Here is a 26,217-nt window from a genome sequence, read left to right as displayed (position 1 = left end):
CTGCTGTCCAGACCAGTGAAGCATCACAGCTTCCAGCCTAGGGAAATTGTGAGAAAATGGGTGACTCTATACCCAGACTCCCTCTACCCAACTCTGGAAGCTATTTGCCAAAATTAGAGATGGCAAGAAGACTAAAGGACAGCATAAAATAATACACCAAAAAATAAAAATAAAAACAAAACAATATGATGTCTCAGGATCCCAGCTATCCCAAAGAAAACAACCCAGAGAACTCAAACACAATGTAAATACAAGAAAATGATCTCAAAGCCATAGTAATGAGGATGATAATGGAGGAAACAAATAAAATTCGTAATAAAATGCAGGATGACACAGCCTAACAGGTGGAAGACATAAAAGAGGCCTATAGAGAGGCACTGGAAATTTTTCAGGAAAATACAAACAACCAGATGAAGGAAATCAATAATACTGTTCAAGCTCTGAAGGTCTATAGACAATGGAAGAAAGTCAGGAATATACAAACAATCAGATGAAAGAAAGAAATAAAACAGTTCAAGATCTAAAGATAAAAATGGATTCAATGATAAACACACAGACAGAAGAAAAACAGGAAGATGAGAGCTCAGAGAGGAAGATGAGCAACACAGAGGCAAACCTTTCTAACAGAATCCAAGAGATGGAGGAATGAATCTCTGGTCTAGAGAATACGATTGTAGATCTTGAAGCAACCATTAATAAAAATGCTAAATCTGGAAAAATCCTGACACAAAACATCCAAGAAACCAAGGACACCATGAAAAGAAGAAATCTGAGGATAATATGTATTGACGAAAGAGAAGATGCCAGACTCCAAGGCCCAGAAACTATTCTCAACAAAATCATAGAATAAAACTTCCTATGTCTAAAGAGATGCCTATAAACATACAAGAGGCCTACAGAACACCCAATAGAATCGACCAGAAAAGAAAAACTTCCCTTCACATAATAATCAAAACACAAAATATACAGAACAAAGAAAAATATTAAAAGCTGCAAGGGAAAAGGGCCAAATAACATTTAATGGCAAACCTATTAGATTTACATCCGTCTTCTCAGCAGAGACCATAAAAGCCAGAAGGGCCTGGACAGAGATCCTGCAAACCCTAAGAGACCACAGATGCCAGGCCAGACTACTTTACCCTGCAAATCTATCAATAACCATTGACAGAGAAAACAAAATATTCCATGACAAAAACAAATTTAAACAGTATCCATTCACAAATTCAGCTTTACAGAAGGTGCTAGAAGGAAAATTCCACCCCAAAGGCACAAACTACAACCAAAACTACACAGGAAATAGATAATGACACCATTGCAAAAAGACGACCACACAAACACTCTACTGGAACCAACATCAAAATTAAGATTTTTAACAGTCACTGTTCATTAATATCTCTCAACATCAATGGTCTCAATTCTCCAATAAAAAGACAAAAACTAACTGAATGGATGCATAAACAAGATCCAACATTCTTCTGCATTCAATAAACACATCTCATCCATAAAGATAAACATTACCTCAGGGTAAAAGGCTGGAAAAATATTCCAAGCAAATGATCACAAGAAGCAAGCAGGCGTAGACATTGTAATATGGAACAAAATAGACTTTCAACCAAAATTAATCAAAAGGATGAGGAAGGACACTTCATACTCATCAAAGGTAAAGTCAACCAAGATGACATCATAATTTTGAACATCTATGCTCCCAATACAAGGATACGCACATTTGTAAAAGATCTATGAACAAAGCTTAAACTACACATCAATACCCACACAATAATAGTGGGAGACTTCAACACCCCACTCTCAATGAAGGATAAGTCATAGAAACAGAAACTAAGCCAAGAAATAACATCATTAACCAATGCCATGAATCAAATGGATCCAACAGATATCTATAGAACCTTTCACTCAAACAAGAAAGAATGTACCTTCTTCTCTGCACCCCATGAAACCTTCTCCAAAATTGATCACATCACACGTCACAAAGCAAGCCTCCAGAGATACAAGAGGATTGAAATAATACCTTGTGTCCTATCAGATGACCATGGTCTTATGCTGCACTTCAACAACAACAGAAATAACAAAAAGCCTACACATACATGGAAACTAAACAAGTCTCTATTTAATGACACCTGGATCAGACAAGAAATAAAGAAAGAAATTAAGGACATCCTGAAATTCAATGAGGAAACAACATACCCACGTTTGTGGGATACATTGAAAGTAGTACTAAGAGGAAAATTCATAGTACTAAGTGCCTTTAAAAAGAAATTGGAAATATCCCACATAAGCAACTTAACGACACAGCTGAAAGCCCTAGAAAAAAAGAAGCAGAAACACTCAATAGGAGTAGATGTATGGAAATAATCAAACTCAGAGCTGAAATTAATAAATTAATAAATTAGAAACTAAGAAAACAGTCCAAAGAATCAACAAAACCAAGAGCTGGTTATTTGAGAAAATCAACAAGATAGACAAACCGTTAGCCAAACTAACTAAAAGGCAGAGAGACAGTATCCAAATCAACAAAATCAGAAATGAAAAGGGACGCATAACAACTGACACTGAAGATATACAAAGAATCACAAGATCCTACATCGAAGGCATATATGCCACAAAATTTAAAAATCTAAGGGAAATGGATGATTTTCTTGATCAATTCTACTTTCCAAAATTGAGTGAAGAACAGATAAACAAGCTAAATAGTCCCATTTCCCCTATAGAATTAGAAGCAATCATTGATAGTCTCCCAACCAAAAAGAGCCCAGGGCCAGATTTTTCCAGTGTAGAATTCTCCCAGACCTTCAAGGATGTGCTAATACCAATACTCTACAAGCTACTCCAAAAGATAGAAATGGATGGAACATTACCACATTCATTCTATGAGGCTATAGTCACATTGATACCTAAACCTCACAGAGACCCAACAAAGAAGGAGAATTTCAAACCAATTTCTCTTATGAGCATTGATGCAAAAATACTCAATAAAATATTTATAAAATGATACAAGACCATATCAAAGATATCATTCACAATGACCAGGTAGGCATCATTCCAGGCATGCAAGGATGGTTCAATATACAGAAATCCATCAATGTAATCAACCATATAAACAAACTAAAAAAAACCCCACATGATTATCTCCTTATATGCAGAGAAAGCATTTGATAAAATCTAACACCCATTCATGTTTAAAGTTTTGGAGAGATCAGGTATACAAGGCACAAACCTCAACATAATAAAGGCTATATACAGCATGCCAATAGCTAACATCAAATTAAATGGCGAGATACTTAAGGAAATTCCTCTAAAATTGGGAACAAGGCAAGACTACCCATTTTCTCCATATCTTTTCAATATACTTCTTGAAGTTCTAGTCAGAGCAATAAGACAACAAAAGGAGATCAAGGGGAAACAAATGGAAAAGGAGTAAGTCAAATTATCCCTATTTGCAGATGATATGATAGTGTACATAAGTGACCCCCAAAATTCCACCAGAGAACTACTATAGCTGGTAAACATATTCAGCAAATTGGCTGGATACAAAATTAACTCAAAAAAGTCAGTAGCCTTCCTATATACAAATAACAATCATGCAGAGGAAGAAATTAGGAAAACTATGCTTTTCACATCAGCCACAAGCAATATAAAATATTTAGAAGTTACTCTAACTAAGCAAGTGAAGGACTTGTTTGAAAAAAATTTCAAAATTCTGTATAAAGAGATTGAAGATGACATAAGAAGATGGAATGATCTTCCTTGCTCATGGATCAGGAGAATTATCATAGTAAAAATGGTCATTTTACCAAAAGCAATTTACAGATTCAATGCAATCCCTATGAAAATACCTACGCAATTTTTTAAAGACATTGAAAGTTCAATTCTCAACTTCATATGGAAAAAAATGCAGAATACCTAAAACAATCTTGTACAATAATAGATCCTCCATTTCTAATCTCAAACTGTACTATAAAGTAACAGTAATTAAAACAGTAAAATAAAATTAAAAATAATTGCTGTGTGGTACTGGCACAGCAATAGGTTGGTTGATCAGTGGAATCAAATCAAAGACCCAGATACGAATCCACACACATATGGTCATTTGATTTTTGACAAAGAAGCCAAATCTATTTGATGGAAAAAGGATAGCATCTTCAACAAATGGTGCTGGTCTAACTGGATGTCTATGTGTGAAAAAATGCAATTGGACCCATATTTGTCACCATGTACAAAACTCAAATCCAAGTGGATCAAAGACCTCAACATAAAATCGGAGACATTAAATCAGTTAGAAGAAAAAGTGGGGAAGAGCCTGGAATACATTGGCACAGGAGACAACTTCCTGAACAGAACTCCAACAGCCCAAGCCTTAATGTCAACAATTAATAAATGGGACCTCATGAGGCTGAGAAGCTTCTGTAAGGCAGGAGACACTATCAACAGAACAAAGTGACAGCCTGCAGACTGGGAAAAGATCTTCACCAACCCTACATCTGACAAAGGTTTAATATCCAAAATATATAAAGAACTCAAGAAAGTAAACACCACCAAACCAAATAACCCAATTGAGAAATGGGGCTCAGCATTGAACAGAGAATTCTCAACAGATGAATATCAAATGGCTGAGAAACCTTTAAAGAAATTCTCAACCTTCTAGGCATCAGGGAAATGCAAATCAAAACAACTCTGAGATTCCATCTTTCAACCATCAGAATGGCTAAGATAAAAAATTCAAGTGACACCACATTCTGGCAAGAATGTGGAGAGAGAGGAATACTCCTTCATTGCTGTGGGAATTCAAACAAATATAGCCACTTTGGAAATCTATCTGGTGCTATATCAAAACACTGGGAATAGGGCTTCCTGAAGACCCAACTATTCCACTCCTTGGAATATACCCAGAAGATGCTCCAGCACACAACAAGAACATTTGCTCAGCCATGTTCATAGCAGCCTTATTCATAATAGCCAGAACATGGAAACAGCCTAAGTGTCCCTCAGTAGAAGAATGGATAAAGAAACTCTGGTAAATTTACACTATGGAATACTACTCAACTACTAAAAACAAGGAATTCCCAAAATTTGTGGACAAATGGATTGAATTACAAATGATCATAACCTACAAGAAGAACATTATTTTGGGCGACTCTGAGCCCAGGGGTCCTGCTCAAACTATGGCACCATCCAAGAACAATACATGCAGTAAACTTCGAACCCCTACCCAGATCTACCCAATGAACAGGACATTCTTCACAGTTGAGTGAAGAGTGGGGTCTGACTTTCACATGAACTCTGATGCCCCATATTTGAAAGACTCACACTGAATATGGGGCCATACTGTTTTATGGACTGGGCTCTGAACTGAACAGAAAGGAGAGAATGAGCTGAGCAGCAGCACACATGTATTATTTCATCCCCGCTTTTTCTTCACTATGCCTGCAATGGGACCAGAGGCCTTGCATGCATGCTGTTGTGACTTCCCTGCAGTAATGGGCTGTAATCTGCAACTGAGAGCTAAAATAAAGTCTTTCTCCTCTAAGTTGCTTTTGCCAAATACTTCAAACAACAAAAACAAAATTAGGACATCACTCTGCTGTCACACATAGGTCTGAACAAATGCCAACAAGTGGTTTTCACTCCCCATTAAGTAATTTGTCAGCTTCTGTGAGGAAGTCTTCATTTCTTTCGGACTTGAGATGCTACTTTGATTTGATTGACAGATAACCCATGAGCTAAAAGTACTCAGGGTCCCATAAGGAAAAGAAGCTTTAGGAGCTGCAATTTTTTGTGTGCAATTTCTCAGTCACTGACCACAAGAATGTGTGTGTGTGTGTGTGTGTGTGTGTGTGTGTGTGTGTGTGTGTGTGTGTGAGATAAGATTTTGGTCATAAGCTTTTCAAACAGTGTATCAGAAGCCCCAGGACAGATCGCTAAAGGCACACACAGGGCAGACCCTTCAATTCCTCACACAGTACACTTGTGAAGATATGAAACTACAGAACGAAGGGCCTAACGATGCATCCAAAATGCAACAGGTTAAAATCTGGAAGTTTCTTCAGTAGCTTTTATCACCAGAAAACATTTTCTATAGAGAAGACACTGCATGCTGTCCATGCTTAGGCATCAGCAATTGTTCAAGGGAGGAAATAACAGAAACAGATTTCCAGGAAAATTTACATTAAACAAAATCTATGTCTTGCTCAACTATATCTTGCTACATCAAGCCATCCTCAACTTCCTTGGTCTAAGAAGGGCCCACTCATGCTTTTTAGACCCTAACTCAGAATTTTATTTTTACTGTGAAATTAAGGGGCATGGACAAAGTAGAATATTTCATATAGGGAAAATTACACAGAATTTTTTCTCTATATGTGCACATGTGCATGTGCGTATCCATGTGCACATGTGTGTGTGTGTGTGTGTGTATTAACTTTTGTTTTGCATGAGATAAGATCTCCAATTGACCTGAATTTTGCCATTTAAGGTAGGCTGGTCAGCCAGTAAGGCGCAGGGCTCCTCCTGTCCCCATTTCCCCACCACTGGGATTACAAGTGCTGTACCACCATTCCCCAATTTTTCTGGTTCTCATGCTTATGTAGTCAGTACTGTACAGACTGTCTCATTTATTCAGCCCCTTAAAGGGGCTCTTAAATAAATGCACCTTGAAAGCTTTCACTTAGAAGAAAAGAAGAATGGGATTTCAATTGCCTCTTTGGGTGCTAGCAGTGGCTTCGCAGAACTAAGAGCACACGTGGTGGTTCTGGTAGTGATGGATGCTTTGGATAAAGTCATAGAGCCTAAAACAAAAAGAGCTAAGTGGTTTCTTGAGGAGAGAGAACCAAAAGTCAATGAAAATAGTAAGAATGTCATGCTGATTAAAGGTAGAAATGCAAATGCAACCATGACACAAGTACTCAGAGATGTGTGTGCACTGAAGAAACCATATGGAGTCTATATAAATGGAAAAATAGCACAAGGCCATTTGATGATCAGACATAACTGGAGTTCTTTTCAAATAAGTCAGACTGTTCTTTATTAATTTTTGGCTTCCACAGTGAGAGGAGGCCAAATAATCTAGTAATAGGGCATATCTATGACTATCATGTGCTGTATATGATTGAACTAGGTACTGAGAAATTTGTGTCTTTAAAAGATATTGAGGATAGTAAAGGGCCCTAAGGGAACAAAATCAATGTTGATATCTGCTGGTGGTGATTTTGGTGTAATAGAAGTTTAAAAAATCTTCTTGATTTATTCTGAGTCCCCACAGTGTCAAATGTCTGGCTGGCTGGATTAGAATATGTCCTGCACTTCACTGCACTGAATGGTAAGGTTTACTTTCAAAGCTATAAGCTGCTGATGAAGAAATCTGGGTGCAGAACACCATGAATTGAACTAGAAGAGATGGGCCCATTGCTGGACCTGGTTGTAAGGAGGACACATTTAACGTCAGACAACCTTTACAAACTGTGCATGAAAATGTCCAAAGTTCCCAAGCCAAGAAAAAGGAAGAATACCTCTCAGGATACTTTTGGTATAACTTTCAGAAGGATTCATAAGCAAGACCTAAGCAAACTACAAACGAGGAAGATGAAGGAGCTGAAGAAGAGACATGCAGAGAGCAGAACAGAACACCAGGGGGCACAATCCAGGAGAATTAACAAAAATTAGGGGGGCAGGGTTTAAAAAAAAAAGAAAGAAAATTAGTGGAACCCAACTGACAAGCACTTTCTTGTGGTTGTTTACTAAAGAGAATAGTTCTACTTGAGTCTGTTCAGTTTTCTCATAGGAATTTGCTTATTTGGAGGTTTTGGGAGGGAGTAAGTGATGACAATATTTCACACTGTAGCCCATGCTGGCCTTAGCCTCCCAAGTGTTCCAATTACAGGCATGTACCACCATACCCAGCATATTGTGTGTTTCTATAACATAATTTATTACTTAAATTTTTTAATTGATAAAAGAATGGGATTTTCACATGGAAAATAATGCTCAATTCACTTGTGAGAGATAATGCTGCCTACTTTCTCTTTCTGTCTGTCTGTCTCTTTGAAGTAGTATCGCATGTATCTCGCACTGGCTTTTAACTATGTATCCAAGGATGGTCTTGAACTCCTGATCCTCAAGCTTCCCAAGTGCTGAGGTTATGAACATACAGTACCATGCCTAGGTTATGTAGTGCTGGGGGTAGAATGGAAGGCTTTGTGCATACTAGTCAAGTGCTCTACCAATTGGCCTACATCACTTATATCTCTACATCTTTCTTATATCTCTTAATTTGGCAAGATAAGAGTCTGTTTATGAGTTGACTAGTTTACCTGAGGAGTTTTCCTACATTTTATTTATTTATTTATTTATTTATTTATTTATTTATTTTGGTTTTTTTGAGACAAGCCCTGCCTTTTCAACAGCTTCACTTTCAGATGAAATAATGCAAGTTGAAACAAAGCTTCTTGCCTTGTATGCTTGCCTCCTGAAAATATGTAAAACAGTAGCTGGAATGATGATATGCTTATTCATTCACTCAATCAGGAAGATCAGCCACAATGATAAAATACATTATCAGATACTCCACTTTCCAAGCTAACAGTACCTTAGCCTGGATATTTAATTTGAGCTGCTTATTGGGAGATTCAAGTCCACTCATGTTCTTTGAATAAAGGAAGAGTAAGATCAGCAATTTTTAGGTCAGGACCAATATTCCCTGAATCAGATTAGTAAAATCTCCCAACATGATTTCATGTTAAAATCACTAAATAACTTTCATCAATTTGTGGTCCTGGATATTATACCCAGTGATTCTGACAGGCCTATGGACTGTTCAGCAATACCATCTGACCTTAGGATGACCTGGAATTTTAAAATATAAGCACAATATTTAAAAAAGGAGATCTTTGATAAGATACTGTGACTTCTTCCAAGGAGACATAAACAAAAGTCTATCCTCTCCAGATAGGGACCCAATGTCAGATCAAAGTAACAATCAGGCCCAAGTTCAGCTTTGTAAACCATTAATTTGGGGACATTTTTTAGAGGATGATGGACAACTTGGCCACACCCGTATCATGAAATCATCCATCACAGCATGAGTGAGCCCCCTAAATGACTTTCAGGCCGCTCAATGGGCCAAAGAGTCTCATCTCCCCTTACCACCTATAAAATCTTGGAGATGAAAATGACTCTGTGAATCCTGTCAGTTTCATCAAGTGAGCTCTGTGGAGTGAGTTGCTTACTTCCTGAATATTAATAAGGCTTCCTCCAAAAGTATTTCCATTCATGGGACATTTCCACAAGATAGGAAGCTGAGGAGCTCATAGGTGGTCACATACATTTTATGTTCAAGCTAGGTAGAAGCATGATTTTATCATTATTTATACAGTAGGGTTATTTTTATCAAGTGTTAGTGGAATTATACTAAGCATAATATTTAGTACGATATATTAAATAAATGAAGTGAGAAGAATTGGTGTTTGCCAGTAGTGATAACCAAGATAGTAAGAAAAAGGGGAACAAGACATAGATCCTCCATAGAGGAGATAAACCAGGATGGGGAGATTGCTCAGTGGTTAGAAGCTCATTGCTTTTACAGAGGACCTAAGTTTGGTTCTTAGCCCCCACACTGGGTAGCTAACAACTACCTATAATGCCACTCCAGGGAATTCAACACCCATTCCTGGATTTTGTAGGCATTATACTCATGTATACATAACAACAGATACACACTTACAATTAAAACATGTTTTAAAAAGATGGGAGCCATCGAACACATAAAACCTAACCATCATCAACACAACAATAACAGAAAATCTGTTTAGTGTTCCCTAACTCTGAGGTACAAGTAACACCTTCCCAATCTAATACTAAGAAAAACTTCTTCAAATGAAAGAAATAGTGGCCAGGGAAATGATGGGAGTTATCTGGCAAATGTTATAGTCAAAGTGACTAGGCTTGGAACTCTGGAAGTTTTGTCAAAGACAAACTTTAAGCCTCATAGATTCAACTTTGCTACACTCCTAGAAAGCCTAGCAGCATCCTGAACACTGAAGGTTTCAGGAGTAGCAACACTCTTCCCCACCATTGACACGTATAGTAAAGGATCTAGATGAATAAACTCAGGGTTGCATCTCCCTTGGGTCATTTGTTCTACCAGGCAACATTGCTTGATGGGCTCTAGATCATTACCTTTTTTTTCCTTTTTAAAAAAAATTTTTTATCTATTTTTTCTCCTTTATTAATTTATTCTTGTTACATCTCAATGGTTATCCCATCCCTTGTATCCTCCCATTCTTCCCTCCCTCCCATTTTCCCCTTATTCCCCTCCACTATGACTGTTCCTGAGGGGGATTACCTCCCCTATCAAGTCTCTTCTTGGTAACCTGCTGTCCTTCCTCTGAGTGCCACCAGGTCTCCCCCTCCAGGGGACATGGTCAAAGGTGAGGCACCAGAGTATGTGAGAAAGTCATATCCCACTCTCCACTCTACTGTGGAGAGTGTTCTGTCCATTGGCTAGATCTGGGTAGGGGTTTAAGGTTTACCACCTGATTATTACCTTTTGAAGACCTGCATCTGTATGGTCTTTCTTGCTTCTCTATTCCTACCAGGAATTTGTATGCCCCATCCCCCATGAGGGTGGCTAACTGGGTAATGAAGGCAGTGGAGCAGTTGTGAAACTAAGACTCTAAGATGATGCATTGCTCCTGAAAGCTACGAGACACATCACTGAAGGAGCATCTCTGTACAACAACACCCTGCCGGTACACACTGCATACTCAGTCTAGAACATTCTGTGTACCATCTGTTTTATTTTCAGTATATGACCCAATTTTATGTCTGTCTTGAGAAGAAATAAAGACACTAAGATGTTCTAGCTTCATTATTTTCCTGTGATAAAATACACTGAACAAAAGCAACTTGGGGAAGAAAGGGTTTATTTGATTTACACATTAAGGTTGCAGTCCATTGCTGAGGAAAGTCAGAGCAGAAACTCAAGACAGGAACAGTTGCATGTTGACTTACCCTTTGACTGGCTTACAGTATTGTACTTAGCTAGCTTTCTTACATAGCTCAGGACCACTTACTCAGACAATGATGCCACCAACAGTGGGCTGAGCCTGTCTCCACCAATTAATAATCAAGATAATCTCTCACAGATATGTCAACAGACCAACCTGTCCTAGGCAACCCTTCAATTGCAGCCACTCTTCTCAGATGATTCTGGGATGTGTCAAGTTGACAAATAATTGTAATCAGGACACAAAGAATCCAGCACAAACTAAGCATGCATTGCACTGCTCAGTCCAGATCATTTATTAATGACTTTCAAAGCACTCTGGTGGAAGACTGTCAATTATTTTCATTTAACACCAACAAAAAAAAAGTGGCTTTGAGTAAAATCTAGCATTCCAAATAAATCTGTTTAAACTTTTTTCTTTCTTTCTTTGCATAGCTCACAAGTATCCAAATGCTACACAGTCTGTTTATTTTGCAATCATCTTTATTATCTTCTTTTAGATTTATTTGTATGAGTGTTTTGTGTGCATGAATGCCTGTGCACCCTATCCATGTCTGGTTTCTGCAGGAACCAGAAGATGGAGTCAGAGCTCCTGAAACAGAGTTATATGTGGTTGTGAGGCACAGTGTAAGTGCAGAGTAACAAGTACTCTTAACCTCTGAGTCAACACTCTAGATCTTTCTAAATCATATATTCAATTCAGACTTTTCTTTCTCCCTGACATTTCACTTCATCCTTAGTACTGCTTTCCCATGTGTCTGTCTGGGAACACATTCTCTAGTGTGTGAAGCAAGAAGAGCATTATATACTATACGATGTATCAGGAGAGAGGTCATCAAGGCCCCTCCAAAAGATATAACCATCTGTAATTACTGATAAAAATGATTCAGTGGGTATTGCCAAAATTGAAATATTATCATAAATTATAAAAGACTTCAACATCTCATGACTCAAGGTTAATGTCCTTTAATTTTTGTTTTGTTACATTTTTTTCATTTCCTGACACAAAGCCGGCCTTGAAATCACCATGCAACAAAGGATGATCAAACTCCTGATCTTGCGGTCCACCTCCTAAAAATTAGGATCACAGACATATGCGACCACAATCAGCCATTTTGTACTTTTGTGAAGACTAACAGCAAAAGGCTATCTTAAATTTACAAGTATTTTCTAATGAGGAACTTTTAAAAGTCCAAATAAAATCCCACTTTTCTGTAGTTGGGGTAATTTAGTGAAATTAACCATGGAAATGCTCAATGAAGCATATGATTAGAGAGGGAATGAATAAAATACAGATTAAAGGGGATCGAATTGCATTTTGGGGTGAAGCTTATGAATCATAATTAAATTGCAGTGGCTCATAAGCACAGACCCAACCTCATCACTCCATGTTTGAATAATACTGATACTATGGGTTATTTTTCTTCCTTTCAGAGGACAAGGTAGATGGTGCTCTGACTCTGGGTACCTTTTGGGATGGAGTGATGGCTCCTCAGTTAAGAGAACTGAGTGCTCTTACAGAGGGACCAGCGCCCATGCACAGTAGCTGATGTTCTCCTGTAACTCGACCTTCAGTTGCTTTGCTACTCCATTCTGGTATCTATGAGTGTGTGCATGTACACACATACACACACACACACACACACACACACACACACACACACACACACACAAATAACAATAAAGTAGAAAACCTATCAAAAAGTTAGGTGAATGCATCATTATTTGATTTTTACATTATAACTAATCAGTGAATATTCTTATAATTTGATGATAATTGTTTATAGATGTCTTTGTTTTAGAGACAGGGTCTCATGAAGCCCAGACTGGTCACTGGCTCTGTATGTGGCTGAGGATGACCTTGAACCCATTTAGCACCTACTGTTCTCCTGGTTATTTGTTTCAATTTTGTCATGAGAGTCATTAATTCTACCCATGACTCCTGCCTGCCCACATGCCCTATGCTTTAAGACCAAGTTAGTGCGATATATCATCAACTTTCCTGGTACGTCTACTTTCCTATGGAGCACAGGCAAAAGAAAGTTTAGGAAAACAACAAAAATAACTGGATCACTGTCCCAGAAACTCCTCCAGTACATCTCTTTTTTTTTATTCTGTTGACTTCTAGACAAACATTTTAGGCTGAGGAAGACATAGATATTATGGTTTAGATCCCACCTTGATGGTGTGAGGAGAGAAGGGTCAGGACACAAAGGTTCAAGAAAGACCAGCAGAGTTGATCTTTAAATGAGGCTTGGTGGGTGGAGGGAAGGGTGTCTGGGTGTGTGTTGTTTATTTCTCTTCATACTACAGGGGGATCAGACATGCAAGTACACAGCATGCTTGAGGAAACTTATTTCTGATTCACAAGAAGTAGACACTTAGGTAAAGAAACATCACATCAAGTGCTAGTGAGACGGCTAAATGGGTAAAGTAACTGCTGATAATCATGAAGGCTGGCATTTATATACCCAGCTCAGAAAAAAAGCCAGAAAATCCAGATATAGCACTTCTTGTCTATAATCCTAATGCTGGGAGCAAACGGATAAATGAATCTCTGGAACTCTTGGCCAGCCAGACTAGCCAAAATCATGAACTTTAGGTTAAATGAAGAGACTCTACCTCAAAACAAACAAACAAGCAAACAAAAAACAAAAATAAAACACTAAAAGAGAACAATAAAGGAAAATTTATGATATAGACATCTGTCCTTCATACATGCATATGATGCTAGCACATCCACACCCATGCACACACACAGGCACATAAAGATGTCATATCAGGTTGGTATCTCATGAAACATGGAAAAATAATGTTAGAATGGAGTAACACACACTTCTTAGGTTCTATCACAGTGTACCATGTAGCACATGACTTTTCCAAACCAATATTTTCTCCACGATTTCATTCAGGATCTGCGTAAGGAGCCATGCTTGAGTAAATGGGTTATCATTCACCTGAACTACATGCATCCAGATCTTGTTTTCAGCTTCCCCTTTACTGTGATAAAAATGCCCCAACAAAAGTAACTTAAGAGGCAAATACTTTACTTTGGCTCACAGCTCATGGTAACACTCCCTCATGGCAAGAGAATCACAGCATCAGAAACTTGAGGCATCTGGTCACACGGCCTCCACAGTCAGGAAGAAAGGAGAGGCTACTGATTATGCTCAGCTAAGTTCCTCTTTTTCATACAGTCCAGGATCCCATCCCAGAGAATTGTGCTATCCACAATGGGCCCAACCATAATTTAATTAACCTAAGCAACAGAAGCTCCCACAAGCCATGTCTTTAGATCTGTCACCAGGTAATTTTAGATCTTACTAAGCAGGCCATGGATGCAAATCATCACCTGAACACTTGCCATTTTCCTAAAATCTGCAAATGTTTTTAATAGGCTAATAACAGAAGTGCTGGCAGAATCCAATCCTGTCCCATGTAATCCATGCTACTGATAACTCTACAATTTGTCCTGCTGTCCATCTGCCATGCCTTCTTCATTCTGAAATTCCATAAGAACAAGAGTCTTAGAGAAACATCAGCAAACTTTCATTCAAGATATCAGCCAATTTCAGTTGAAAGCTTATATTCTCACAAGGAAAAATATTTGAGAATTATATTTCCTTCATGGAAAAAAATCCATGATAGAATAGAAACTTTAAAAATGGAAGTGCCCAATATTTTTAGAGATATCCAGAGATAGAGCCAAACCCTTCAAGTTGAGACATGCTTATATTAATTAACCTAGAATTTGTTTGGTTATGAAATGATACCTTCTCTGTGACTGCTATAAGTTAGAATGTATGGATTTTTCTTGGTAGCTCTTTCTATATAATGGTCAACAAGCTAGGAGAGTGTAATAGAATGGGTGGTTTTTTCCAAGACTTCAAAATCCTGAGAACCTCCTGCTGTAAGACAGTTGCTCTCTCACCCAGCAACTGCCATACATGTGACAAAAAACCATTAAAGATTGCTCTCAAAACTACACAATTTATTGCCTCTTATGCCAAGGCTAAGTGTCTCAAACAAAGCCTTCCTTGCTTAATGAAGCCTTAAAACATTATACATTAGAATTTTATTGCATCTTTAGCAATCATCTTTCAAAATCATGAAAAACATCATGGGGGTTGCAAAAGTTAAGAGCACTGGCTGCTCTTACAGAGGACCCACGTTTGGTTCCCAGGATCAAAATTCAATGGCTGACTACTGCCTGAAACTCCAGATCTGCTGCCCTCTTCTGGCCTCCAAGGCACTTGCACACATAACACACAAACATACACACACACACACACACACACACACACACACACACACACACACACACTTAAAAGAAATCAGATGAAGAGACATGTTGTCTGGATGTCTGAATGTCTGAATGTCTGGAGTTAAGTAGTTAGGTTCAGTCAGTATTCCCCTAATTACAATTCTTGAATTCCAAAACCTACCTGGAGAGTATCCCATATTCTTTCTTTCTTTTAAGATTTATTTTGTTTGTGTATGCATGTGTATGAACACATATGTGTTCCTGTGGAGGACACAAGAGACATTACATTTCTTGGAGCTGGAATTACAGGCCTTCGAGTGCATGCAAGGACCTGAACACTTGTCTTCATAACTGAGCAGCAAATGCTTTTAGCCACTGAGCCATCACTCAGATCCAAATTCAAGCCTGCAAACCTTTTATTTAGATATTCTTTATTCCATGTTACATGATTCGAGGTGTGCAGACAGGCTGAGAGAGAAGGAAGGGAGAGGACAGGCAGGAACTGATTTCCTAAGTTTCCTAGGTCTCATGTGACAGATGGCATAGTGGGAATAAATTCAGCTTTCTTTGTCGATGTCTTTGCTGATTTATTATAACACATTCAGAGAATGCTTCCGTGGTCTCTGGGGATCAGTAAGGCACTCTCATGTTCTACAAGGTCCAAACTGTCTTCATAATAATCATAAGACCCTCTGATGTTTTCATCATGTTGACATTTGTACTAATGAAGCAAAAACAATGATAGATAAAAATTTGTACTACCTTAGGACAATTAAACAGCATTAGGTCATTTACTCATGAGGGTGGGGGGAATACCAATTTTATTGAAGAGCATTCTTGTTGATGCTTTAATCGTTAATAATTTTATTTGCATATGAAGTCTTAGATATACAAACTTTTAATATTTTCTGACAGACTAGGAAAATTTATGCTCAGTGAGGCATAAAAGGTAAATCAAGTCAACTCACCCTTCTGGGTTGAATTAGCTTTTGCTTTCTCTCTCTCTCTCTCCAGTAACATGATTTGTGTTTGAAATAAGAAATAGTGGACCCTGGTTATTCAGTCCAGCCTCCATGGCAACTTGCACAATAAATTAGTAAAACCATCATTTCAAAGAAAAAAGCTACCAATTCATGAACGTAAATCAAATTCTGATATATATATATATAGTCCAGATACAAGGTTCTCATCTTCTTATAGATTTTGCTGATGACTATCACATATTTTAACAAATATTTTTATTTAGTTTACATTTACTCTTGTATGCTTGAGTACTTGTGTGTGAACCTCTTGCACGCATGTGACTGAAGAGGCCAGAAGAGAACATCAGGTCCTGTGGATCTGGAGTTAGAGATGGTTATGACTCATCTGTAGCAGATTCTGAGAACCAAACTTGGCTCCTCGGCAAACTAGCAAGTTCTTAATAGCTAAGCATCTCTCCAGCCCCCTAAGATGTTTATTTATTTTTTATAGAGAGGGTTTCTCTGTGTAGTCCTGCCTGTCCCAGAGCTTGATCTGTAGACCTGGCTAAAGTGCTGAGATTAAAGGCCTGGCCAATACCACCAGGCCTAAGTGATTTTTAAAGTACCTTGAACAAGAGTAAGATGTCTTAACGGTGAAAAACTTTGAGATTTACCATTTTACCTAAGTTCACATGTACAAAATCATTAAAATTTTCAGTATTACAAAAACTCTCCCAAGTCTAGGAAAATGCATTTATTAATGTCAGAAGGAAACAGCTTGACCTTTGTCTTCAGTTCAAATCACAGCGGTCTTTCATATAATGTTTCATATTATTTATTTTAGTAAATCTGGGACTCTCACAATTTCTTATCCTGTAGAAGAGTACATCAATTATCATGACAGCAGTCATAATTTTTCATTCACATAATATTTCTGATAACAATATCCAATTATTACATCCATTTTATGTCCACTGTACTAATTTTATGTTAAAAGAAGTTCAATGGAGCTCAATTACATTTGTGTTCAAATTAAATTAGCATTACAAGAATTTAATGGGTATCTTAATTAGACCATGCTACTAAGAGCAGTTTATACAAATTAAAATCTACCTCTCCATGGTTCATCTTTCTTTGAGTTTAAACACAGGGCTAAAAAACTATCTTAAAATTTCAGGAAGCATAAGTTATATTTTACATAGGAAAATAAAAACACAAGAAAATTAAACTGACACAAAAAAGCAAAATTAAATTTAAAGGAAAATTTACTCCAACTTGAAATTACTTAATTGTTCCTACATGCTTCCTCACAGGTGTATAACTTCCTTTCATTCCCCCCTGGCATGTATTAATTATATATAAAAGGTTTCATTAGGGCATCTTTGTCCTTTGATCACATTATCTCCTGCTGGGCCCCCCCCCCCCAGCATCTGCTGATCCTTTTCTCTTCCCAACCTGCTCTCTTCTACTAGCCTGTCTCCAGCAGCTCTGATTATCTCACAGGACATGAAGGATGCCAGACTATGAGATTCCCTTTCTCTCTGAAGATACTTGGGCAGTCAACTTTTGATGGAGAAATTAGAGATATTTTTAATTGGTGGAGTAGCCACTGGTACTCTTGTAAATAACTCCTTACCTATGGTCTTAACACATAGGTGTGAAGATTATTCTTCACACACATTATATATATTTCTAATCTAATATGAGGTATTGCATCCATACTACTGAAGTAGAATACAAGCTTTACCTCCAATAACTTGAAAGTGCAATTGCAGGCTATTTAGGATAAGTATGTTGGAGAAGTTAATTGTCAATTGATCGAATCCCGGTCATGTCAATTACTAGTCTATTTATATCACAAGAATATACATGCTAGGTGCAACAGATAGATATGAATCTATAGGCAGATAAGATAAAACAGTTTGATAAGGTCTTTAAAAACATCAGAGTCACACAGAATATGGCAGTTAAAGATGTTTTTATCAGTTTAAGGATTCTTTAACAAGAAGACAGGTAAACTCCTGGCATCACTCAGCCTACCTCATAGAAGATGATGAGCACCAATGAACATCCTTGTGGATATGTCTTCAAATGTGGCAAACAAACCACTGGGCAAAATGTTCTTATTTTGACCGCCGACAGAATTCTGCCTAAAAATGGGCAAGCTTAGATGCAGGCAGAGTGGATAGCCAAACTCTGCCAAGACAGGGTAAGCAAGTCCTTAATAGTCCCTTCCTCATAAATATGTCTGTCAGATATATTGGGCTAGAAGGCTGAAGATGATGCTCCAACATTATAGAGAGTTAGGGGTGACTGTTCAGGCAGCACACTGTCTCTCTCATTTTTTTTTTTTAAATTTGGAAGCTGCTAACCTACACTTTCTGTTTACTCGGGTACTTAATTTTACTCCCTATCAAGTCTCTGATTAGGTTGAAGACCAAATAAGTTAGTTTCTCAATTAAGCTTAGTTGTTTAGGGGTTAAGATGTTTTTAGGTCTAGATATATTTTTTAAGTTGATAGAGATGTGATATGGTAGATAGTGATTTGCATTCAGAATTTTAGACTCACCAAGATAGGAGAATGTGTTCTTCAAGGTTGCCAAATACAAATAGCCAAAACACTATGAATGTAGCATTAATGTAATTCCTGATTGCTCTATGTGGTTTATTATATATATGTATAATAACCTAAATGTTTTTGTAAAAAAATATTAATTAGAAAAAAGAAATCAACCCTAATAAATTCATAAATTCTCAAAAGAAAACAAAAAGACAAGAAAAAGAAAAGACTAGAATAAATCAAAAACACTTAAAATTATATACTTTTATTCTTTTTTCATATATTACTTTATGGCCTCACCCTCTATTCTCCCCAGCTCTCTCCTCCCTGAACTTTCCCTTTTCTTTAGACCTGCCCACCTCCTTACCTCAGAGAAGAGCAAGCCTTCCAGGGACATCAATTAAAGAGGGCTACAATAAGACCAGACATGTACTATCACATAAAGGCTGGACAAGGCAGCCCAGTATGAAGGAACATGTCCCACAAGTAGGAAAAAAATCAGGAACAGCCCCTGCTCCCACTGTTAGGATTGCCACAAGAACACCAAACTACTCAGCTATAGCATATATGCAGAGGACCTAGGTCAGACCCCTATTGGCTTCCAGATCTCTGCAGGTTGCCATGAGGTCTGGTCAGGTAATTCTGTGTTATATTCCTAAGCCCTCTGGTCCCTCCAACTCTTCCTTTTTCTCTTCCTCAGGCCTTCCAGGGATCTGCCTAATATTTACTGTGGGACTCTGCATCTACTCTCATCAGTTGCTGAATGAAGTCTTTCTGGTCTCTTTGATAATGACTCAGCTAGGCTCCAGGCCAAGCACACCCTGCAGGTAGGACAATCCGTAGCTCAAAGATTTTGTGACGAGATTGGTGTCACAATACCTCCACTTGAGGCTTTGCCTAGTTACAGAATATGACCATCTCTGGTCTGTGTCTCCCATTACTAGGGGACTAGGGTTACTTTCATAGATTCCATGGAGTTTTCATTGCACTAGCAATGAATCTCATCCCTGAAATGCCCCCCAATTCCAGTTGTTTCTCCCAGTATTTTCTCCCTCCCTTGACCTTGATCTGATTCCTCCTGTTCGCAACCACATGCACCCCAAGACCACATGCAAATTCTGTTCTATTTCTCCTTCCCAGAAAGATAGTTGCTTCCATTTTAAGCCCTCTTTGTTAGTTAGCCTCTCTGTGTCTGTGGATTATTGCATGGTTATTCTTTAATTTACAGTTAATATCCATGTATAAGTGAGTAATACCCTGTTTGTCTTTCTGGGATACCTCACTCAGGACAATTTTTTTCCTAGAAATTTTATGATGGCTTTGTTTTTAACAGTTGAGCAATAATCTATTGTGTAAATGCACCACATTTTCTTTATTCAATCTTCAGCTGAGAAACATCTAGGTTGTTTCCAGTTTCTGGCTAATATGAATAAAGCTTTTATGCACACAGCTAAGCAGGTGTCCTTGTGGTAGAATGGAGCGTCCTTTGGGTATATCCCCAAGAGTGGTATAGTTGGGTCTTGAGGTAGACCCATTTCTAATTTTCTGATAAATTGATATATGTATTTCCAAAGTGATTGTACATGTTTTCACTTCTATTGCTAACTGGGGTGTGTTCCCCTAGCTCCATATCTTTGCCAGCATGAGCTGTCACTTGTGGTTTTAATCTAGGCATTCTGACAGGTGTGAGATGGAATCTCAAGGTTGTTTTCAGATGCACTTCTGTTATGGATAATGATTTTGAACATTTCCTTAAATGTCTCTTGGCCATTTGAGATCCCTCTGTTGAGGATTCTCTGTTTAAATTTCTGCCAGACTTTCAATGAAGACCTAATACCAATATTCCTCAACTTATTTCACAAAATAGAAACAGAAGGAACATTGTCAAATTGATTCTATGAGGTCACAGTCACCCTAACACCCAAATCGCACAAAGATTCAACAAAGAAAGAGAATTAGACACCAATTTCCCTCATGAACATTTGTATAAAAATACTCCTTGCAAACCAAATCCAAGAACACATCAAAAAGATCATCAACCATGACCAAGTAGGCTTCATTCCAGAGATGCAGGAATGGTCCAACGTATAAAAATCTGACAATGTAATTCACCATATAAACAAACTGAAAGAAATAAATATGATCATCTTATTAGATGCTGGAAAAGCCTTTGATAAAATCCAACATCCCTTCATGATAAAAGTCTTGGAGAGACCAAGGATACAAGGCATATACCTAAACACAATAAAGACAATATACAGCAAGCCAATATCTAACAAATTAAATGGAGAGAAAATTAAAGCAGTTCCACTAAAATCAGGGACAAGACAAGACTGCCCTCTCTCTCCATACCTATTCAACACAGTACTTGAAGTTCCAGCTAGATACCTAACAGAGATCAAGGGGATGCAAACCAGAAAGGAAGACATCTAAGCATCACTATTTGCAGATGATATGATAGCATACATAAGCTACCCCAAAAGTTCTACCAGGGAACTCCTACAGCTAACAGATGTCTTCATTGAAGTGGCTGGATATAAGATTAACTAAAAAACATCTCCTCTCTCTGAAGGACTGAAAGAAGTCTGAAAGATACAGACCGCATGGGAACAGGAAATGAGGCAGATGGGCGTGAGACTTCTCTGAATACTGTGTTTAGATCATCTCAACTACATAAGCAGCTTGCATATTTGAAAATATAAATCTCACTAAAAGAAAAAAAAACAGCAGGTAGATAAATTTTAAGACAAGTAGAAATAAATGAATTTAAATGAATAAAGTAAACAAATGAAGGCTTTAAAGTTGGCTTAGTGATTAAGAGCACTTGCTGGTGGTCCTCCATCAGAGGACCTGAGCCCGGCTTCTGACTCCATTCTGGACATCTCACGGCCACTAGTAACCCAGCTGCAGAGATCCATTGCCCTCTTCTGGCCTCCGAAAGCATCTGCACTCATGCATATACACTGGCACACAGATACGTAAATACACACATAATTGAAAATAAATATTTCTAATGAAAATGTAATAATTATTTGAAATGTATGTTGAGCATAATGTTTCCTTTACATTGCTGGGAGTGTCTTTGAAATATATCCATATATAACATGCCTCTAAAGAAGATGTTTTACCTGGGTGCTGTAGCGCGTGCCTGTAATCCCAGCACTTGGGGAGGCAAAGGCAGGTGGATCTCTGTGAGTTTGAGGCCAACCTGGTCTACAAAGAGAGTCCAGGACAGCCAAGGCTATACAGAGAAACCCTGAAACCCTGTCCTGAAAAACCAAACCAACCAAACAAAAAAGTCTTATCTAAATTTATCTCGGTTAAATTAATCCTAATATACAAATGGACCCAATTAAAAAAGAGAAAATTGCAATCCAGTTACATAAAATAACAATGATAGTTAAAAGCCAAAATTTTCAGTGTAATAAACAGTGGTACTTCTCTTGCAGAGGACATGCGCTTGTCCTCCCCCTAACCCCACCCCTGCTGCTAGCTGAATAACTCCTCTACTACCATCTGGGCCCAAATCCAGAACTTTTTACTGGGTTCACCCCAGCAGATGGGGTTCTATCCCATCTACAAGCTGCTGGAGTGTATGAAGTATCTTGTGTGCAGAACCAGAGCTGTAGGATAGCCGTGCCTCTTGTAATAGCAGGCTATCTGAAGTGACTCTGAGCAATAACAAAGTAAACAAAACAAAACAAAAACCCCACATTGGACTCACTTTCCATGAACACACTCAGCCCTGAGCTTTGAATTTCTAAAAGCCGTTTCCTGTGAAAAGAGCTGGGTCATTTCAAAAATGGTTGACATCATTATCTCATTCACACAGTACTGGGGAGACTAGAACAAGAAGCCGGCTAATCTTTGCTGGGAATTATTTCAAAATGAAGAGAGAGAGAGAGAGAGAGAGAGAGAGAGAGAGAGAGAGAGAGAGAGAGAAGAAGAAGAAGAAGAAGAAGAAGAAGAAGAAGAAGAAGAAGAAGAAGAAGAAAGAAAAGTTCTTCTACAGAAAAATTATGTTTATCAAATACAGAAGGAGGAATACATTCGTACAACAGCCATTTCACAAAATTGTATTACTGTAATTTATCAAGGGCCAAGATGCTAATGAACGCTAAAACATTTAGTGGAAAAGCAGCTGAGGACAGAATGCTCACAAGGATTTCTCATAACTATAAAGGGAAGGTACAAAGTCACACTATCACACAAGTCAACATGTTCAGATCTCTAATGTCAGAGAGATCTGATATCACATGACAGGCAGAAAGTGTTAATTCCAAGTAAAATTAATTTGCCTTATAAAAAGCATACAGGATAGAGGAAAATGTTAAACTTTAACAAAACACTGAAAAATCAGCAAAAAAAATCATTTTTTTAGACTGTGAGATATTTTGTAAAAAAAAAAAAGATGTTTGAGTATTCATAAATGCACAAGCAATGAAGGGTAACAGGATTTCACACTCATGAAGTTATAGAAGCTGTACGTGCCTATACATGTTCTACACAAGGTCAGGCCACCCAGTCATCCAGGACAGAGAGGAAGACAGGTCATGAAATCTGTTCCTTGCCTGAGGAACTTCAGGAAATTGGAAGCTGCTCCTCTTCAGTGATGCAGACACTATCAAGTTGCCAGTCATCCAGTGGGAAACTACATACCCATGAAAAAGGTAAATCATTAGAGTGTCAACACACACACACACACACACACACACACACACACACACACACACACACACACACACACACACCACAGATCTCAGTTCAAAGGGAATAAGTGATAGTTTATCTTAGAACCAAGTTTTAGTGGTCCTGGCCTGGAAACACAGATTTAAGTCACCCCAAAAGCCATACTTCAACTTGGAAGCTCTTTCATGAAGACTCTATAGTAACAGAACAAAGAGAGCCATAAATCAGGACACCTTTCAAATGCTCTGGGGGAAGCATCAGAGAGAGAGAGAGAGAGAAACAGCAACATAGGAGGTTTTTCTAGAGGCCTAAGATGCTATCTGATGACAGTTTTATCTTTTAGGTTGGTGAAAGCCAGTGATCTGCTAAGTTAATAGATTCTAAAAGGATTTTATCTATTAGTCACAGAATGTTAGTTCTGACACAGAGATGGGCAAGCAATGGCTATTTGGGGGCTTAAGCTAACTCAAGATTGGGTAATTAGCCTCTGGACCTATAGTCCAAACCCTCCACATCAGTGCAGTTTTAATCAGTCAGGCAGCCTCTTCATACACAGCTCCCTTTCAGGGTTCTTACAGACAAAATCAGTGCAAAGAATATTCTGGAAAAAAGAGACTAAAGAGACACAATTACAAACATATGAATCCAGATGGGATGTTGATTAAACAAATAAACACTAGCTTTATATGCAGTACTACATTTGGGGAGTTTTGAATAGAACTATGATATTAAATTTTTAATAATTTTGTTAGTCTTGAAAGAATTACCTTTAGCCCTAAGAAGTGTTTGGAAAAGTTTAGAGATAAAGCATTTTGATATATATATATATATATATATATATATATATATATATATATATATATATATATATAATTTTAAATGAGAAACACACATATATACATATACATATAGAATACTACTAAACTATTTTCCTGATAATATATAAATATTTTGACATTACAAGAAAAAGTAGTGAATTTTATGATAAATATTCCTCAGGTAAAATTAGTTTTAAATAAAACTCATAATTCAATAACAGCTGTAGTAATTGAAATGTCCACATATTTTAAAGTAACTAAATCACTACCTAAGGCCAGCTTTGGACTTAGAAATCCAACTTTGTCCCCAGTTAACTCTTAGGCCTACCAAAAACTAAAAGGTCAGAGAAAATAACTATAAGTAAAGATACTTTTGAAGATCTATCTATCTATCTATCTATCTATCTATCTATCTATCTCTCTCTCTCTCTCTATCTATCTATCTATATCTGTGTAATCTAATTGGCTTATTTATCTATTTATTGTTATTGTTGTTATTGTTATTGTTATTTTGAGACAGGTTTTCTCTGTATATCTATTCTTGGCTGTTCTAAAACTCACTCTGTAAACCCAGCTGACTTCAGACTCAGAAAACCACCTGCCTCTGCCCGCTAAGTGATGGATTAAAGGCATGTGCCACCCTTGCCTGAAATAGGATGCAAGCTTTAAAGGTATATTTAAAGTTGTTGTACAAGTGTCCATTGCATGCTGGGCATGCACTGTCCAAGTCCTGTCTTTTCTTTTATCATCCATTCCCCTCCTGTAACTCCTCGGTGTCTCTCTAGATGGCTCTAACTTTATTTTAATGTCATGTACATTTTATGACATTAGAAGTAACCAGTGGGCAAAAAAAGCATAGCACTTGACTTTCTTAGACTGTCTTCCTGGGGTTTGAGGGACACAGTCATGGGGAAGGCTTGGAGAAAGATGGCTGATGGCCTATTCCACTCTTTGGAATATACCCAGAAGATGCTCCAGCACACAACAAGAAAATTTACTCAACCATGTTCATAGCAGCCTTATTCATAATAGCCAGAACATGGAAACAGACTAAATGTCCATCAGTAGAAGAATGGATAAAGAAACTGTAGTACATATACACTATGGAATACTACTCAGCTATTAAAAACAAGGAATTCCTGAAATTTGTGGATAAATGGATTAAGCTAGAAATGATCATAATGAGTGAGTTAACCCAGAAGTAGAAAGACTCAAATGGTATGTACTCACTTATATCTTCATAGTAGCCCAAGGGGCATGTCCCACGAAAGCCTTCACTTACCAGAAAAGTGGGACAGAGGAGAGGACATACTATTGGGACTCTAGATGAGAGAAGCATGGGAGAATAGCAAAGTAGGATCCAGAGGGTCCTAGAAACCTACAAGTAGAACATTATGATAGGCAGATTTGGGCCCAGGGGTCCCGCTCAAACTAAGGCAACAGCCAAGGACAATACAGGCTGTAAATCTAGCCAATGGGCAGAATATTCTCCACAGTGGAGTGGAGAGTGGGATATGACTTTCACACGTACTCTGGTGCCTCACATTTGACCATGTCCCCTGGAGGGGGAGACCTGGTGGCACTCAGAGGAAGGACAGCAGGTTACCAAGAAGAGACTTGATAGCGTATAAGCATATACAGGGGGAGGTAATCCCCCTCAGGAACAGTCATAGGGGAGGGGAATAAGGGGGAAATGATAGGGAGGAAAGAATGGGAGGATGCAAGGGATGGGATAACCATTGAGATGTAACAAGAATAGATTAATAAAAAATAAATTAATTAATTTAAAAAAAAAAGGAAAGATGGCTGATGGCAACCGGAGCGTGCAGAAGACAGCTCATATCTGGGAAGAGTAGGACCAGATCTTGGGCAGAAAGTCCAGCTAACTGTCGCTTTAGCTCTTGTCAGAC

General features: G+C 38.0%; 1 protein-coding gene and 1 pseudogene across 2 annotated transcripts in view; one reads left to right on the top strand and one right to left on the bottom strand.

The window, feature by feature from the left end:
- The window catches only part of DPP10 (dipeptidyl peptidase like 10), a 1,517,748-nt gene that overhangs the window by 1,259,179 nt on the left and 232,352 nt on the right, over positions 1–26,217 (bottom strand). The window lies entirely within an intron of this gene.
- LOC311593700 (ribosome production factor 2 homolog) lies at positions 6,608–8,329 on the top strand (annotated as a pseudogene). Its single transcript has one exon. The product of its transcript is annotated as a ribosome production factor 2 homolog (transcript).

The sequence above is a fragment of the Acomys minous genome (assembly GCF_964271855.1).
Source record: "Acomys minous genome assembly, chromosome: 1".
NCBI lineage: Eukaryota > Metazoa > Chordata > Mammalia > Rodentia > Muridae > Acomys > Acomys minous.
The sequence above is the reverse complement of the archived record's forward strand: the minus strand, read 5'-3'. Positions and strand labels throughout refer to the sequence as shown.